Source organism: Amborella trichopoda, chromosome 11, assembly GCF_054954075.1.
Source record: "Amborella trichopoda isolate Santa Cruz 75 chromosome 11, AtrichopodaSantaCruz75HAP2 v2.0, whole genome shotgun sequence".
In the NCBI taxonomy this organism is placed as follows: Eukaryota; Viridiplantae; Streptophyta; class Magnoliopsida; order Amborellales; family Amborellaceae; genus Amborella; species Amborella trichopoda.
The window spans coordinates 42,549,212-42,569,785 of NC_142346.1; the positions used below are offsets into that span (position 1 = coordinate 42,549,212).

At 34.9% G+C, this 20,574-nt stretch overlaps 1 pseudogene across 1 annotated transcript; it reads right to left on the reverse strand.

Annotated features, from left to right (window-relative positions):
• Positions 1–3,623: 3,623 nt before the first annotated feature.
• On the reverse strand, positions 3,624–6,638 carry LOC110008477 (putative disease resistance RPP13-like protein 3; annotated as a pseudogene). The gene is made up of 3 exons (XR_016043530.1): positions 5,895–6,638; positions 5,121–5,775; positions 3,624–5,067 (listed from the first exon to the last, which is right to left on the reverse strand). The product of XR_016043530.1 is annotated as a putative disease resistance RPP13-like protein 3 (transcript).
• Between the last annotated feature and the right edge of the window lie 13,936 nt (positions 6,639–20,574).

Below are 20,574 nucleotides of genomic sequence, written 5' to 3' on the forward strand. Positions count from 1 at the left end.
ACCTTAAGTCATCAAATTTGACATTGATAGCTAGGAGTTATTGTGGCCTCCTTGTAACAATAGTAAATGGTCTCATAATATACAATCCCTTTTTTAAACGTAAATGTAAATCAAGTAACAAGAAATTTTCTAAGTAAGATCTCTCTCCCTCATATATTAACATGAAGCTTTCATTGATCACTTTAAAGAGATGTAGGTATAAGTTGTTACATGTCAGTCATACCAGTCAATGAACCTTAACAAAGAATCAAAATTTGACTATTAAAATTGTTCTGGCTACACCGTCCTTTGCTAGGGTATTGGCCTCCAAATTGCACTCCCTATAGTGGTGCATGAATTGTATCTCCCTACCTCAGTTTAGGTCATTAATTTCACCAAAATTTGGGATTAGGGCCAATGTTGCCTTGTGTGCTCACCTGCACATTAACTACTAACATTGATGGTGTCACCCTCTACTATAATCCTTCTTGTAACACCCTACATTAATTTAATTTTAGGCCTTAAAGCAAGGCCCTAGCCTTTGCCCTAGTGGCAATGAATGATAGGACCCAAAGTATAGCCGTATTCTACCCCTACTGGGGTTTACTACGAACTGTCATCAAAATTTAGTTTGCCGGAACCTACAAGTAGGGGTTCCACTGACTGACTTTGTATATTCTTGCAACATTAAGGTAGGAAACACCCCAAAGGTTAGATAGTGTGCATCTTCTTTAGATACCCCAGAATTCTATTACCAACATAGCCCACTCTATTGTGGTTGGTACAATCTTTACCTTTACAGTCTCTATTTCTACGGAATTTCTTTCAAAAGTTCTCATGTTCCTTTCTTTCCATTGGCATCATAGTAGGGCCGACGGGATTTGCCCAATTTTGGCAGTGGAGTGGTTGTGCAATGCAGAAGCAGTTTTCAAGGCTCACCGGTTTCACACACAAAATATCCCAATCAAATGTAGGGTCCAAGCTCACAACTTCCCTACATAAGAGCAATGCAAAAGCAAGTGGTTGCATAATTTCTGGGTGGATATTGCACATGAGGCACGCATTCGGCATAACCATTCTTATATGATCGAGAACTTCCACCATTCCAAGTCCTGCTAGCCAGGTAAAAGTCTTATCTGGGTCAAGAGCTTCCATACCTTGGATATGGTTCTCTGTCTCTCATAGTACAGTGGCGTGTACAATGAACTCACTGAGGAGGTGACCTCCGAAACAACCTTGTCCTCTATTCCCAGGTAACAGTATAATTGCCGAAAGTTATTCAGCAAACCTGTGAGCAGGGAGAGGACCGAATCATTAACTGTCCTTCACCTACATTCAATAGACCAAATTGTGTCTCGAATTCCAAATTTCAAAAAAAGAAGACTATAAGGAATTGCACCTTCAAAAGTCGGTTACCAATCCGCTTATAGAACCAAAAACTCGTTCGATGACCCTCATTAACCATTGTCCATTTGTTTCTAAGTAACAGTGCTAGGCATAAGTCTATACCCCTCCACTCAGCTGAGTTCTTGGACTCGGATGTGAGTCTCATAACCAGTCGGCCACCTTGCTCCACCCCTATATTTTCTAATGACAATTTACCTCACAAGTGGTTGGTCTTAGTGGCACATAACCTGCACCACTTGGTTATTTAGGCTGAATTCGTAAGCTTAGGAGTCCTAATGCCAATTCACCATTCCTTGGCCCGGCTTACTAGATGAAACTCGTTTGCTGTATAAAACTCGTCGCCACAGAAAGTGCTTCATCAATGCTTCCAAGCATTTGACCACACTAGGCATGTAGAGCGCAGATATGTTCTATACAGATAGGCACCTAGCCTTCCATAGGTCCAACTTTTTTTGGAATTTGAAATTTGTAATAATGACTCTCTCTAAAATTTTGAGATGTTTTTTCTTTCTAAAAATTTGAAATAACTTCTCTCTGAAAACGTTGAGATAGTTTTCTCACTAAAAATTTTAAAATAGTTTCTCTTTCTAAATATTTTTTAGATAGTTTTGCTCTCTAAGGCTTTAAATTTCACATATATTCTCTCTAAAAGTTTTTAAATAATGTCCCTCTCTAAAATTTAAAATTTGAGAAAGTCTCTCTTTTAAACTTTGAGATAGTTTCTCTTTCTCATAATTTGAAATTTGAGATAGGTTCTCCTTATAAAATCTTTGAGATAGTTTCTCGCTCTAAAAAGTTTCGCTTAGTTTCTCTCTCTAAAACTTGAAATTTGATATATTTACTCCCTCCAAAAATTTGAGAGTTGGATAAGGGCTTGAGGAAAAGAGATTGGCCTAGGTTGGAACCCATGAAAAGTTTCTAAAACATATTTTAGCATATACTTTTTTAAAAATGTTTTTATACCTCCGCTACTGTAGAGAGATATATACTCTCCCCATCCAGCCTTCTAATTTATATCAAGTGAGCCACTAAACCGTTTGATCTAAATCCAACAGTTAAGAGCATTTTATTTTTGGTTTTTTCTATAAATTGTATGAATATGAAATTTGGTACATTCTATAATCTCAATGGAGAGCATCTAAAAAAAATATTAAAAAGAACACACCTTCGCAATGGGCTTGAAGAGTGAGATTAAAAACTACGAGCCTTCACCATGGGCCGTGCGGAATCGGGCTCAGGCCCGGCTCAATAAGGTCCTAACCGGGTTGGGATTGAACAGTAGATTTCGGGACCTGTCCTTATCGGGCTTCAGGTCCTGCCCATTAGCAGCCCTACTGAAGCCCTGCCCATTAGCAGCCCAACTGACATGCGAGGAGTTAATTAGCAGCCCTACTGAAGCCCTGCCCATTAGCAGCCCAACTGACATGCGAGGAGTTAATTGTGACTCTCAACATGTAGTTATCGGGTGAGGCATTTACTCTTTTCTACCCATGATGAAATTGTTTTTGTTGCCCTACCTGTTTTTTTGAGATAGATTAGGGGATAGTTTTTTTTTGGAAGCTGTTAGTGGGTGGTGTCGGCAGGATTGAAAATCACAACTTGATAACTAGGTACGGGGTGCTACCACCACCACGACCCAACATGGCAATTCCTAGCTTCTAGCTCACCAATTTTCCACTTCCACCATGTTTAGTCACCAGAGAGAGCTTGAACCACTGCATTCTCATTCATGAGACGAGACTCAAGGGTACCAAGTGTTAAAAATGCATCCAATGAATACTTCTAAACATTGCAATGAATCCTTTAAATTGGGAAAACCCCATTTTAACTCAGAAATGGATCACCCTCGATGCTTATCCAGTTATTCCGAGAAACGCATCCTACTTTTGTCATCGCCTACCACAAATCTACCCAACATGGCTATTTCTCTCTCAGTAAACAACAGCCAAAAAAGCATCATCAATGGTAAGAATTGGATGATGCCCTTGACTGTAGATGCCTGAAACTTGGTTAAGAAATTTGATGAACCCAAGTCAATATCATGGGGAAACTACAATACAAATTTTGGAATGTCTCCTACTCTCAAAATCACATAACATTGTACAAATGCTCTTTTGAAAATATTATGGAGAAAGATGAACGTCACAATACTCGAATAATCCATTTTTCAATTAGTATAACAATGTCACACTATTCCAAGACTCACCACAAAATAAATAGAAGAGGAACAATTAAGATGAGGAGGAAAAAAAAAAAAAAACTTTTTCATTCAATGATGAAAAATGGGTTAGACAAAAGCATTACAAACTGATTAATGTGACCCAATTTACTGCCGACATACCTGTGTTTAAATATAAATTCTTACAACCATACTACAATAACTACCCACTTACAACAATAACTACTAACCGCTTAGTAGTTCCATAACTTCTTTATTACACAAAATTATAAAATCAGCCTCACTATATCATTCAAAATAAAATCTAATATGATTTCTAGATAATACACTTTAACAATTTTAACAAATATATATACCATGTTAGTGGGAAAATGAATCAAAGGATTGCGCGCCTCCACTCTTGAATGCCAGCTATATTATATACTTTGCACCAAAGATGAGGTGTATCATCTAGCACTCTTCCATCAAATTCTTCACCAGAACAAAACACTCGTTGGAGGGAAGCTATCTGCTGCAGTCCTTCTGGAAGCATCTTCAACTTGTTACAATGGTTGATAATTATATCTTGAAGGCATGACATAGATCCCTCCTCCAAGTTCTTCCACTCCTTCCAAATTGATGACGCAGGCATTTTAGTTTGCCGATTGAACGGTGAATGATTTTAATGTCTTCGTAGTCCATTTCCTCAATTTGTAACTTTCTGAGTTGGATGAAGCTGCTCAGTGACTTTCATATCCACCCACCACCACCACTTGGCGACGCTGAGTACCCACTTATAATCAACCCATCCAGAGGGTTATGCTGATACGAGCGAGAAATTCTCAAATCAATGGTTTCCAAAATTTTGAAGGTTTCCTGTAGATGTTGGGAACTCATGTGATATTTTTGATAATTTGCTTGTCCAAAGCTTAGAAACCTCAGATGAGTTAAATTTCCCAATTCTTTTGGCAAGTATTCTATTTGGATTTTCTCGAGCATTAACACCCGAATTAGATTTCCCCTGAGAATATACTGTATGGAAATCTTTTCAAGATCCTGGTACACAAAAAATGAACGAACATTTGAAGCATCTACATGGGATGAGACATAACTGGCAATACCTCCATGAAAGGCAACACGTCGAGCCCTTTGAGAGGCCATATTGCCTTTAACTGTCACAACCCCCATGAAGTTCTCCTCCTCTGCAATTTTTAAGGACAGGTCACGCAAAAAGATCGTGCACAACACATGATTTGATGCGTCCACTCAAACTTACACTTTTCACCTGTATCATATTCCGACTTACCAATTCTTCAAGATAGTCCTCTGCCACATCTTCCAATGTCTCATTCCCTTTTTCCTCAATAAATCCTTCTGCCGCCCATAACCGTACTATTCTTGCTATATTGATCTTGAAGTCTTTGGGGTAAGCAGATAAATATAAGAAACATGGTTTAAAGTAATACGGTAAATCAAAATAACCTATATGATAATATCTTAGAAATTGGGACCTCACCTTTGTCCTGATAACAGCAGAAGCCCTCAAGAACTTTCTTTCATGCCATTACTTTCATGGTCTCACTGTACCCAAGTTTTGTGGACAGAAGACCTCCAACGACAACAAGTGCCAGGGGCAAGCCTCCACATCTTTTAACAATGCCATGGCTAAGTCTGTTAAAAATGCAGGGTATCCTCCATTATTCTTCACAAAAGCCTTTCTGCAAAACAATTCCCTGCTCTCATCTTTTGGCAATGGTTGGAGATGATGGATGGTGTTCCTGTCCACCATCTCGGCCAAGCCGATATTTCGAGTTGTTATTAGAACTCTACTGCCATTTTTCACATCTCGCAGCGAATCTCTTATACAAACCCAGGCATGGATATCCCATAAATCATCCAAGACTATTAAATACCTCTTTGTGCTCAAATGATCAAGGAGAACCTCCTTCAATCTTCGTTCGTCCATGTCCTGTACACCCCTTGATGACGCCCGACCCCCATCGATCATGCAGCGGAGAATCTCACTCACTCGGTAACTCTGTGATACACAAACCCAAGCTCTGCAAGCAAAGCATCCCTCAAAGCATCCCTTGACATCCTCTTGTCTGTAGACTTTCCTCACAAGGGTAGTCTTAACGACACCATCCATACCGACCACGAAAACCATGCAGCGTTGTTCCTCCCCTCCAATAATGATCGCTTTAAAGAATTCACCTTTTCTTCGATCCCCACTAAATCATGTTCCTCTTCTAGAGGTGATGTTCTCCTCATCCCATCTCCCTTAACCTCTTGATTCTACAACTTGTGGCTTCCTCCTGATTGTTGCTCTGTGGACGTTCATAGACTGGCCTACCTACCCTTTCCGATATCACTGAACTTGTTGTTGATCTCTTCAATCTTCGGACCGACCTTGTGACGACCCAATAACTCCCCCCCTCCCATCAAGAGAGTTTGATTGGCTAAACGGCCTATGAAACCCCTTCGATTTAGCTGCGCAGCTTGATGAACAAACATGTCAATAACATTCTCAGCCTCATGGGCTAGATCTCTTATCTGCCTTGCCAAAACTTTTGTCATGTCATCTTCTGCTGCTTCAATTTTTTCCACATGTTTGAGGAAGGCATGCATCCTCTGTAATTCATTCCGGAGCCGTTCGACTTTATCCAGCACTCCGAAGGGAAGAATGGCTTCTTTCACAAGCGGTTCTCTCAAGGTTTGCAGAAGGACACGCACAACTGCTTCTGCCATTTCTGATCTTTCTCTAAAATCGCCGATCGATCTCTCTCTACGAGCTTCTATTGGCTTTCCTCAAGAGTTTTTTTTTCCAGTATTTCTTCTGCAATCGTCGACGACTCTCTGCTTCTATTGGATTTTCTCTGAGTTTTTTTTGTATGATTAATTCCAAACATGACTGTTACGAATTGGAGACACTGAAAGGCTTCTCTATCGATTAGTTGGCATGCACCATTATGAGGTAGAATATATATATGCAAATAAGCAATAGTGTGGCTCTTAAAATTTGGAGTGTTTTCACTTTCTTTCTTTCTAAAATTTGGAATTATCTGATGAGGCTACATGCCATGATCCCACTCCACGTGCTAGTGAAGGGCATTTTCGTTCCTCAAAATGCACGGAGGCCCTTAAAAAGGGGCTTTATGGAGACACAGACACGCGGGTGTGAAGTAAAAGAAGAAGCGCGAGTGCTCTGGCGTGTTAGAGAAAAAAGTGTGCCGGCCCCAGTTGAAGAGATATATTTAAAAAAAGAAGAGGACCTTTTTTCGTCTTATCGGATGGACAGTAAGGTATCTCTATTAAATTTAACATAGTTTTATAGAAAAATCAAATTTTACATGCGTTAACTTTTTTAGGGATCTAACTTTAATAATAAACTTTTGGAGTCCTACACACATGAGTAGCGGAGGGTCCTATATGATCATTCCTCAAAGGGGAAAACCAAAGAGTAAGAGGTGAGAGTTTTGGGGAGAGAAAAATTTAGAGTTTTATTGTGAAACCCTAACGCTATCATTGGGGTTTATCTTGAGCCATTTTGTCGGCATTTTTTTCGTGACTACAGTGATTCGAAAAAAGAGAACGATTGTAAATGGTTTTATGATAGGAAGTTCTTTGTTTGAGCATATGTTGATATTGTATGAGGTAACTTTGTATAACCCCAATCTTGTAATTAATCCTCTTGATAGTGAATACACATTCGTTGTCTTGCCCATGGACGTGACCCATCTTGGGTGAACTACGTATATGTGTGTGTTCTTCTCTATTTTCATTTGTGTTGTGCTTTGATGATTTCCAATATTGCTTGTTTTATTGTTTCTATATTTTTCCCAATTATATTGCATTTTGGTCATTTCATTTGAGTGGTGAAAGTGGGATTTGAGATATCCCAATTTACTCAAAATGAAAATTGGGTTATCCCGATTCTTTCAACATTATCTACACCTATCATGCAATCTCTAGGCTTAAAAATGCAAAAAAAAAAATCATATCCATCTCTCATTGGAAATCTTTTTCTTTTTTTTATCCAAAGATTTGATTTTAAAAATTGAAAATAAAAGTTAACAAAAAAACTAAAAAAGGCTTTCACATGCTAATTATGCTAGTCAAAAGTAATAATTGCTAAGGAAATGATATAATGAGACCATTTACCTTTGGTACAAGGTAGTCACAATTGATCTTAATCACTAGATGTGATATTGGGTGGGTGCAGTTATTTTATTGACCAAGCTCAAAGTCTAAAAAAAATTTTTTCGAACTTTATAACACATCCAAGCTATCAGTAATTGTGACTTCTATGTATGAAAGATAAATGATCGTATTGTATACAATCCCTTGCTATAATAGCATGAAACTTATCTGAAAAGACTTGATAAATGGTCTCATTGTATATAATCCTATACTATAATACCATCAAATTTATCTGAAAAGACTTCAAAAATAAAACAATACACAAATTAAAAAAAGCTAAAAAATAGCGTTGACAAAATCACAAACAAAATATGAAAATTCTTAGTGAGGAATTACGAGAAACTTGAGTGGACTAACATTCATTGTAAGAATGGTGTGGGGTTTTGGCGGTAGTTTCATTCTCACCAAAGGGTAGAGAGGTCCAAATCCCCACTAATTATCTCTTCTTTTTTTTTTTCGTTTAAATGGCTTGGGAGCCTTGGCAATAGTATTGCCAAGCCCTATGGTAAGGTCTCAAACTCTATTTTCACCAAGAAATAGGAGCCCAAATCCCCACTAACTTACATTTTTTGCGCTACATCCTAAACGCAATTCCTACTAGGGACTCATCCAAAAACAAAAACTAACCTTCATTATAATTCGCATTTTCCAATTTCTTCTCCTTAAAGTGACTCCACGCATATCTAGAGTGAAAGGACAATATTAACGCGTTTCCTAAAGCGGATTGCATTTTCAAATAAGTGTGCTCGTGCTAGAGCATACCAGTGTTCGAAAAATCGAATCGGAATGGTTAACCGTATATGGGCTTGGAAGCGGTTTAACCAGCCTAAGCGGTAAACCGGTCGATTCAATCGCTCTAATTGGGCAAGTCCCGAGCGGTAAAAAACGTGTTGAAAAAAATACCAAAAAAATCTACTAAAATATGAAAAACATATAAAGAATGATTAAAACAAAACACATTCAAATGAAGTTGAAAATTAATGAGAAAAATGGATTTTGACCCATTTTATATTTTCCAATGGCTATTTTTAAAATTCTCTAAAAAAGTTGGGAAAACATAAAAGTGAGTATTAATGATCAAAATAAATTTTAATCTTTACCATAATGTAAAGAATATTTAAAAATCTATCACAAATCAAATTATTTCTTTTTGAGAATTTATATACATTTTTTTAAAAAAAAATTTAAATACCGGTCGATCACCGTAACCTCCCAAAACTGAAACCGGCCACTGGCCAAGTTCCGATCTAACCGGGTGGTTAGCTGTTAGATAGGGCGATTTTGCGAACAAATGGAGCATACTCTATTAGAGTATGTTTATCTTTATTGATATACATCATTATGAATACATAATGAGATGTGTATATGTATGGTATATATCCCGTAGGTATCTCTTGATTATGATAAGATTAATTAGTAGTTAGCCATACCTGTTGGTATTTATCTTTAAGTGTTATTGGCCGTACATTTATACATGTATTGTATATTCTTAATAGGGAAAATATCATATTATCCCCCATTTTAAACTTCTATATCTCGTTAGACTCAATAATTGAAAATATTATTTATAAGCAAAAAGACTCCATCTTTTTTATCTTTCAACCCCATAAATCCTTTTGACCATGTATTAGTGACCTCAACAACTTATGAAATGACTCTATCTCTCTCACACATCATCATCTCTCTCTCAAAACTCTATCTCTCTCTAAAACCCAAATTCTATCTCTCACTCTCATATCATCGTCTCTCTCTCTCAAAACTCTCTCTCTTCCTAAAACTCAAACTCCATCTCTCTCTAAAACCCAAACTCCATCTCTCTCTCTCTAAAACTCCATCTCTCTCACACACATAAAAAGGTATGCTCGTGTTCGAGCTCAAGCTAAACCCCTTGACTGGTAAACTCACCTAGAAGCGGAGATAGAGAGATGGAGTTTTAGAGAGAGAGATGGAGTTTGAATAGGGTATCATTTTAGTATTTGTTTGGATCCAAAATTTATTATCAAAGGGGTTTAGTAGGTTGTAAGATAGAAAAGATAGATGCATTTTACTTACAAGTAATATTTTTAATTATTGGATCTCATAAGATATGAAAGTTTAAAATAAGGGATAAGAAGATATTTTCCCTTCTTGATAAATCAATAAAGAGATAGTTCTCTATAGCATTATAAAATAATCTTCCATGGGGCCTAAGACCCAAACATACAAAATGCAGTTTCTTAACATGGTATCAGAGCATTTCCTCAACGCTTTCGCATGTCTCTTTTACTCAACGCTTTTGCATGTCTCTTTTGTTCAAGTTACACTATCTCTCTCTCTAAAAAAAAAAATTAGTCTCTCTCTAAAAATTCCTCTCATCCCTCGTAGACCTAAGATTCGTATAAAAAAAATTCCAAAATCTTCGAGCAAAACCTTTTTATATATATATATATATATCAGCACCTCTCTCTCACACACAAAAGTTCAAACCTATCTTTCTCTCGCACTAGTCAATATCTCCACTTTTATTTTTATTTTTTTATTTTTATTTATTTATTTATTTATTTATTTATTTATTTTTTTGCTTTGCTTTGCTTTGTAGGTAGAACTATCTCGTCCTCCTGCGGGGCGTTTGACCCCTACACAAAGCTCATCCAAAATTTCTCATCTCGTCCATCGCTCTCCCACGTCCAAATTTCTCTTCGTCCATCGTCACGTAGCTCTCAATCATATACAAAATTTCTTTTGCACTAGCTCTCATCAACAATAAAAAAAAAAAAAAAAATCCAATTCTCTCTCTCTCTAGAATTCCCTATTTTTTTTTTTTTATCTGTTCATAGTATTTAAAGCTGGTGCGTGTTTTCGCATGCAAATCCCCTTTAAAATTTTAAAGCATATTTCCTTGCAAGCAATTCAAAGCTGCTCGTACGTAATTTTTACGAGCAAATCTCTGTCGAAATTTTTTTATACAAGCAAAATCTTCTCCATAAATCTTTGCATCAAAAGACCACAATTGCACCTATTGTTTTGTAAGCAAATCTTGCAAAGCCACTTCAAGGTGCTTTGCATCAGAAGACATTATTTCTTAAAAGGTGTTGACGGCAAGCAAAGACTAATGCCATGCATGTGAATACTTTTCCACTACTTATATTGGTTAAGTCATTCCACTGCTTTTATTGGTCAGTGAAGACTTTTTCACGTGAAGCCTTTTCCATTACTATCAGGAACAACTTATTGTTCAAACCTTTATGTATGTATTTATTTTTATTGATATACATCATTATGAATACATATTGAGATATAGATATGTGTCTTTTGATTATAATAAGATTAGTCAATAGTTATCCATAACCGTTAATATTTATCTTTAATTGTTACTGATCATATATTTATACCGGAATTATATATTCTTGATAAATCAATAAAGAGAGAGAGTTCTGCCGTATTATGAAATAATCTTCTATAAGTGTCTGAATTATATATTCTTGATAAATCAATAGAGAGAGAGAGTCTGCAGTATTATGAAATAATCTTTCATAAGTGTCTAAGACCCAAATATACAAAAATACAGTTTATTAACATACTTTATATTAACTTAATTACACAAAATCTTAATTAGACAATATTATACTTGAGAGAATTCTCTTATTTTAATTTTTGGAATTCATCTAAGAATACCATATTATTTTAAATAACAAAAATTTGGATTTCAAGTTTTAACACTTTAGGCCTCGCAATGGGCCGGTGCCCAACCCACAAAACAAGGCCATGGGGACCGCAAAATGTGGCTTAAGGGCTAAGCAAGGTATGGACCATAGAAGGGCCAACATGGTTCGGCTCAGCCTAGCCATTTTATTTTTTATTATTTATTTTTATTCTTGAATTGTATTTGGCCCAGCCGTGCCGTGACCCCGAGCTAAGCTTGGGCCAGGGCAACTTAGGCCTTGTACAACCTTGTGACAACTAGGACCTGGCTAGTGCCAAAGCCGGCTTGCCCAAGAATAGCCCCGTGCCAGCCCTAAACAATGTTTTACTCATTACCCTCGAAAAATTGAACTGTCCTTATTCAATCTTGTGACTTCTTTTTTTTCTTTTTTTTTTTTTTTTTTTGAGGCAGACGGTGTATCTGGTGTGATCTTTTATCCTTTTTTTTTTTTTTGTAATGGTGAGGCTGGTCGCTGGATTAAATAGGTTGCATTCTCAAATTTGATATCCTAAAAACATTACTAATTTGACCTTTACCCGAAAAAGCAATTGAACAGAATGGTCTTGCGAGGCGAAATCATTTTACGTTTCAAGGGCAAATTGCTCAGTGACTTCGTGTTTTTCATCTATTTTCTCCAGAAACGAACACGTCTGTACCATATATACATACCTGTATTAAAAATTCTCTGTAATTCACATATGCAGTTATATTGATTACAATTCATATATTATAACAATAAACAAGAAAATTAAATTAAATTGATAAACTAAAATTTAATTATGAATATGAATTTTATTTATCAAAACTTTCTTATAATCTAATCCAAGGTTGCTTCATAAGAAAATAATAATAATTTATTTCATATTCTAAAATATTTTTAAATTTTGAGAAAAAAGATGGGTATTTTCGATATTGACTAATACAATCACGGACAGTTTTCATACGTAAACATGGACGACTTCTAAACTTGACTGAAAATGAGGAGTTTCAAAATTGTAAACATGGATGACTTAATAAAATTGACCTACAAAATAGACTTAGGTTGACAAAGACAATTATCCTTGTTTAAAAAACAAAAAAGAAAAAAGGGATGTGATTCTTTTTAGATTTTGAAAATAAAAGTTTTAAAATATTTTAGGGAGAATGATTCTAAATTGACATAGGTAAATATATATAATTTTTAATATTTCATTCTAAAATATATTTTTTAATTAATATTTTGTTAACTAAAAACTGAAATTTCTAAATAAAAGAAATGCCACATTGTAAAACTGAAATATGTCCAGAATGGGGCACACTACAAGACACTCAATGAGGAGTCGCGTGCATTCCTAAAAGCGTGACGTACGTGTTGGAGCCACGTAACAGTCCACGTGCACATGTGGTTGGACTCTTTGGTACGAAAATTAATATTTCCTAAGTTATTTTTATCCTTTTTATATTTGAATTTTACAATACTTGAAATACTTTGAAAAAGGAAGTGACAAAGAGAGCAATGTTGTCCGATTCACTTCGGAGTTTTTTTTAGTTTGATGAGCAAAATGAAGCAATTCGGTGTTTCGATCGATTCGAAAAAAAAATTTTAATTTATTTTAATTTAATATAAATAAATAAATTATTTATATATATAATATATACAAATAATGAAAAAATTTTATATAGCTATTTTTTCACTAGCCGAAAAAAAATCAAAGCATATTCAAAGTATATCCAAAATGGATCTGAAACATATCCGAATCCGACCGAAACAGCAACACCAAAGTATACTCGAAACAAACTAGAAACATATTCGAATCTAATCGAAACAGCAACACCAACTTTCATTTTGTTTCGGTCTATGTCTAAAATCTCAAAGCTTCGGCCTCGGCCAAAACCAAACGAATTTGATACCACTACAAGAGACGGTGGAAGATGCATAAATTATTGGGTTCAGAGCCAGCCAGAATGCTGAAGTGACAGCGGTAGCACAAATTGTGTACCAAAACAATTATATATATGGCCCCCACCTCCACCTCTATGTGGTATATTGAAGTTATGTGACTGTTGGGAGCATCCTTGTTCAAATGCCCCTACCCAACCATAAAGACCGGCAAGTTGGCCATTATTGACCATATATTTTGAGGAGATTGAGTAAGATGAAAATTTAGAAATAAAACATTTAATTTTCAAGTGGATGTTTCGACCCTTTAATGATTTTGTTAAAGGGTTTAATCCCTTAAATGATGTTTTCCCTTTAATATTATTAAGAATTTTTGCATTTTTGTTATATTAGGGAGTTCCCTGTTATCTATTTAGATTACAAGAATAGGAGAAAAATAAAAATTATTTTATCTAAAGAAAAAGTTTATAGAAGGTTGCAACCATATATTATTGTAGCAGGGTGTACCTCAAAATTTCCCAAGAAGAGATTGCTCCAACATTGGATGATCCTCAAATTGATCATCTCGGCCTCGATATATATTAATATAAATAAAAGAAAGAATTTCAAGTCCTAAAAACTAATACACTTAGAAAAACATTATCTAGACCATCTTGTTTCAAGATTTTCATGGGTTATAAATATATTCGATCTACATTATTTTTGAAACTTCAAATTTCATAAATAACAAAAAATATAGATTTTCAAGCCATCACAAAGTTTCCAACTCCAGTTTCTAAGCAAATTTTAAAAGTGAGCTTTATTTCAAGAGTATAAGGAGGGTACCATATACAAACCTCACCCTTTATCTAAAAGTGAAATGGAGAAGAGAAAAGTCCCCAAAATCTATGGTTGACATTGAGACCTAGGCTTTAGTACAAATATAAAGCCTTAACAAATGTGGGACGGTTGACTAAAACTTGTACAATTCCCTCAAGATCTACCATTGCTCTTGATTATGAAAGTTTACCTTAAAATGTGGTGCATATCTTACGGATTCAGGAATGATGAAAATAGAAAATTTGGATAATATGTTATAAGATGTACCATATTTTATGTTTAAATTTTAATATTATCCAAAACCATAATAACATAGACGTTAAGTGCACCTCAAAAATCCAATGGAGAAGATCTTCAAAAGTTGCAAAACCTTCTAACTGATCGTCTTGAGCTCAAGAGGTGTAGATATTAGCTCAGGAGGTATAGATACTAAGAAAAGAAATAATTTTGAATCTTAAAAATGATACTTATTATTGAGAGTTATTTAGACCATCTATTTTTTAAGTATTTATAAATATGCTCTATCTGCACGATTTTAAAATTTTCAATTTCATAATTAGTATTGAACATGGATTTTCAAGCCATCGTAAGATTTTCAACACCAAAAGTACATCTTTTGGCAAAATTTAGAGCCACCGCCTATTCTACAAACCTCGCCCTTTAGAAATTTTTGGTATAAATAAATGTATTCATTAATATGGAATATGACATCCCATGGGATATGGCATCACTTGCATTCAAGTGATGATGAATTACTTTCTACCACTGAATGTAGGAAACGGTTTTTATGAGCTGGCCGCTTATATGTAGATATGCACCCTCTCTCTATAATCCATTTTTTGCGATGGATTTTGAATTTAGTTTTTTTGGGAATATATTAGCATGGGAAGCATTAGTATGTAATTTTTTTTAAAAAAAATGATAGTTTTTGAAGAACACGTTTGGACCATTGATTTTTTTTAGGTTAGTACTAGTATTTTTCAGGTTATTCCTCTGGATTGATGTATGATGCGTCAACGGACACAGATGTAGAAATGCGTCCGCTAAGGCGCAAAGCATTTTCCGTAAACGTATGTTATAATGTTAATGTTCCTTTTGGAAGTATCCATTCCAACCGAATGGCAAAATGTATATTTCCTAAAAAAAAATGTTTTGTAATGTTTTCTATTTGTAACTAAAGGATGCAACTTCCACAAAACTAAAGCCCTAATTAGTGAAGTAGGGTTGCAACCGTGAGCACTGTCTATTTATTTGGACGGTGCAGATTTTGATACCCAACCAATTAAGAAATTGAGGTCTCCCATTGCCCTGATTTCCTACTCGTACATGTCTCCTGACTTCTCTCTGTTCCTTGCCCCTCTCTCTTCCAAATGATATGTTTTTTTGAAAAAGTTTATATAAGGATGCAACCTTATAATGTAGAACTACGGATGTACCTCGAAAATCCATCAAAAAAAGTAGTTTTAATGTTGAAAAACCCTATGATTGATCATCTCGACATCAAGATGTATGACCATGAAAAATAAAAAAAATTTAAGTCTCAAAATAGTGCATTTTACAACATATTATCTACACCGTCCATTTTCAAGATTTTCATATATTTATAGATCTACTTGATTTTAACCATTTTTTAAATTTAAAATTTTATAATTAGATATAAAAATAGATTTTGAGATAATCGTAAGAACATTTTACATCAAAATTCTATACCTCTATAGCTACGGATGCATCTGTCTGCCAACTGCACCCATGTTTTTTTCTATTTTTTCCACTGATTTGAAAAATAGATCTGTGACCCGAATCGGGCACCTCAAAAACCGATCTATATCGGTGAAATCGGCTATCTGGATCGTCATTTTACTGTGAGGAAAAAGCAGTTAACCGGCAAAAAACCATTTGAAAAAATAGTGAACCAGTCGGGATCGGTGAATTGGTGGTCTGGATCCCATTTTATTGTGGAGAATTGTCGTTTTATTGTGTGAAACCACCAATTCCCTTCTATACTCAGTCATTTTCCTATATATATGTGGAACCGGAATGGGTGACCGATTACCTAGTCAGACCAGCGATTCCATGCCAACCCAACATTTTTTAAATCATTGATTTTTTCAATAGCTCATTAATTTTTGTTTCTGGACTATTGGAAAATAAGTTAACTCAACTATTGAAAAAGAAAATAAATACATGAAAGGGAGATTAGGATGGGGACAGGGCCTGTACTAATTCCTTCTCAAAACTACTTTGGTCTCTATTGATTTCCGATCTATTTCAGCAATTTCCAATGTGAATCGTTGGATTCAAACACTGGCCCCCATCAATTCGTGCTCGAGATTGCCATTTTCTCTAAATAACAAGAATGTGCAAATAATGTTCATTGCTCATGCGCAGAGGGAAGGTGCAAATACATTTGTTCCTTCGTTGCCCATTTACATATGACATTTGGTGTTAGTTTTTTAACAAAATGGGTATCGTAAGTTCTATGGGAAGTGTGGATGGAGAGGAATAGACGGGCCCTCAAAGGTGTTTCAAAGGAATCTACGATGGTTCCAAGGAGGATTCAGCACACCGGAGTTGGTTCTCAATCACAAAGGAGGGATTTGAACTTTCGAAAGTGGATATAGAAGTGAATATGCTTAATCTTATGATGCAAAGAGCAATCAAAGTGAGGCTCAAAGGCCAATGAGAGGTACCGAAAGACAGGAACATTAAATTGAATTTTGATGGTAGGTCGTTGGGTAAACCAAGACCAGTTAAGGTGAGGGGAGTAGTGAGAGATTCTAGAGGACAGATTATTCTATATTTTATTGGCCCTTGTGGTGAGAAAACAACAAATGAAGCAAAATTTTAGCAGTTTTGCAAGGGATGAAAATACTAAATGATAGGGGATTTCAGCAGCCGTGTGTTATAGAGAGGGATTCTTTGAATGTTATTAGCTAGTGTAATAATATCTCAAGACCTCGTAGATATTGGAATTGATTTGGTTGGCTCTGGTCGAGATTGGAAATGGTTTGTGTGTCACTTGTAGACATGTTTATATAGAGGCTAATGATGTGGCGGATTCTTGTACGAAAAGAGGAGTTGCCTTATAATCCTTATCTTTTTCATGTGTTCTTTTTGTTTAATCGTATTGTAATATCTCTTTTTGAGCAATAAAATTACCAAATATTGTTAAAAGAAAAAAAAGGGAAGGTGCAAATACATTTGAGAGTATATATAAAAGGTGATGACAGTGTCCACAAGATCATGACGCTTAAAGGGTGCACAAAACACTCTTCAACGGTTCAGGTTGAACCTAGTATCACCCAAAGGCCCAAAACTACTTTTGTATTTTATTTTTATTTAAAATTTGCTCATATATATTTTTTTAAAATGGTGCTCCAAATAAAAGTAATAACCAATATTTTGAAAAAAAAAAAAAACAAAAAAACAAAAAAACCCCTGAAACAATTTAGGGTTATTTTGATCAAGCTATTTGTTTAAAATAATTTTTATAATTTCTAAAAATAATTTTTTGTTATTTTTAATTGGTGCATATCTAAAAATACATGTACACTCCGAACTTCAAATGAATAAATGACAAAATTCTTTTGTGATTGTGATATGTGGGTGTGTTTAATTTGATCCATTGGAAGAGTGCATGTGCACCCTTCTACCATCCAAATGATGTGGAAGTAGACGTCCCATATAAAAAACAAGATTAGTACATAAAAACTTCTAATTCAAATTATTGAAAGCATGGTTAAGTAGAATCCAAACGTGTTATCATGCCAAATTGCAATGGAGAATTCTAATGGCTCTCTTATGAACCCACCCCTTACTTTACAATCTTCTGCATAAAAGTGTCTCAAACTTGACATACTCTAAGCTCCAACCGGTAATTAAGCTTTTCCAAGTCCAGTGATAAAGATAAATAAAATGTGGTTCCCCCTGTGAATAAGTATAGAATGAGACGATACAAAGTGGTCACATTAATCTTGCCCATTGGATGTTAAATTGAGTGGTTACAGATATCCATTGACCAAGCTCAAACTTCAAAAGGAATCTTTTCGAACTTCATGACATATCCAAGCTATCAAATTTCATATCTAATTAATGTAAGGAATTGTGACCGCTTTGTATTAAAGATAAATGGTCCCATTGTATGTAATCCCATATAAAATCAAGCACTTCCAAGCGTTGAAGATTTGTTATGGATTTTGGAATCTCCTTACACATTCATATCAAGCTTTTCTCAAGAATAAGAAAGATGGAATTTGAAGTCTCGTTGGGTCCCGGAAGCTTCGGCAATGGAGATCCGAAAATTTTGTCCATTATTAGTGTATAACTTGACATGTTATTTATGTGCGGAAAATTTTTATATATGTGTGAAGCTCTAAACAATCAAATTAGGGCGTACCTTAATAATTTTACTAGAAGAAGTTGTTTTGATGCCCAAATATCCTCAAATTGATCATCTCCACCTCAAGATACATGGACATGAGAAAAAATGGATTTCATGCTTTGAAAATAGTACTTTTTGTAATACACTTTTGGACCATCAATATTGAAGATTTTCAAGTTTTCATAAATATGCTCGATCCACACTATTTTTTAAGCTTTAAGTTTTATAATTAGAATTAAAAATATATTTTCAAGCTATCACAAAGATTTTCAGTATTGAAACCACATTTGTCGACAATATTTGAAAGTGAACTTTAATTGAATTGTTTAGATCGTCAGCCATATACAAACCACACCTTTATGTACGACTGGTAGTATACTGTAAACCTTGAAAATTGGAGATCTCTCTCGCGCGAAGCCTCAAATATTCGATATTATGGAAAAACCTCTATCGCCTCTTAGGGCCGTTTGGATCACGAAAAAAATTGCCTGGAAAAATCTATTTCCTATGAAATATATTTATTGAAAAAAATATTTCTAACTATTAAACCGCAAAGTTCTATTTAGTTCTAGCCCCAAGATGGGAATTACATTCTTCTAAAAACCCAAAACATTATTTGTTTTTTTCATACCACAGGAATTAGTTGTTTTTCGAGTTTTTTTTTTACCAAAATAGCCTTAACAGACAGTAAGCCACTTAAAATGCCGCTACGACATTAGATGATAATTACGGTAAATTAACTATTATTGTTCTAATTAAGGTAAATAAACTACCGTTATTGTTTCTAATTGGAAGCAGGCCATATTTCAGCAATTTTTATTGGGATTAAAATTTCAGCAATTTATAGTAAGAAAACAAGCAGGTTTCCATAAGAGAATATTTGAAGATTTACAGAGATAATAAAAATAAAATCGCGGAATAGAATTCAGAAATTTATAGTAACAGAAAACACAATCTCTCAATAAGAAAAGAAACCGAATTTCATGAAAAACAGAGAAATTTACAGTAACAAAAAACAATCAAACGGAAAAAACAAAAAAAACTTCAAAAGAAAATTCAGAAATTATACGTATAGAAAACAATCTAAAATTAGACAAAAAGAGAAATCAAATGAGCCAAGAAACCACTTTCTTTATAGATGGAATTCCATGAAATTGTAAAGGGAAATCAAGAACACAACAGAAATCCTTAGAAAATATTGGGCTAACTTGTTTCTGGTTAAAAATAAAAGTAAAAATGCAAATGCATTTTCATGAACATAGTTCAAATGCTGGTGGGTTGCTTGCAAATGATTAAGCTAACAATATGTATTGTTCGTCACAGAGGTAAACACGAGTGCCACTTTGGAATTTAATGAGTTCCAGAAACACACTGGTTAAACAATACATGAAACTAATGGGTATAACATAGTCATGCCTTGTTCTCCATGAGGAAATTTTCAGAAATAATTGATAAATAAATGAACAAGTGAAGTGGCACATAACCTCCACCACTTGATTATTGAGGCTGAATTCATAAGCTTAAAAATTAAGTACCTCCTCAAAAAGAACGAGAGGTTATTTATTTGGCATCCGATGTGTTGCAAAGATTAACGTGTCATCTGCATACTGCAAGAAGGATCACATCCAGTCTATCCTTGAAACATCATAAATGCTGCTTGTCAGTGCTCGACCATAGCATTTGACTTAAAGGATTCAACCATAATGGAGAAGAGGAAGGGGAACCCTGCCAACACAAATATAACCAGAGGCTTGATTGGCAAATCTGAATTATATGACTTCTGAAGTTGAACTTCATTTCACTCAATGAGTTGTGGTGTTCTAATTTCTTGATGCGGAATTTTTTTCATTTCGGACAAACATATGGACACTGATTTTTTTTCATTCACTTCTTGGAATAAGGTGCATTGCGAATTACAGAGAATTGGTCACTAGTTAGGTGGATAAAGTGCAGCCAATCGATCATTTCCGATTCGAATCCTGTTGCTCAGCAATCTAAACAAAAAAAACCTGTTGATAATCCACTAAATGACTTTGAGTTACATTGTCATGGATCTCAAGAGTTACATT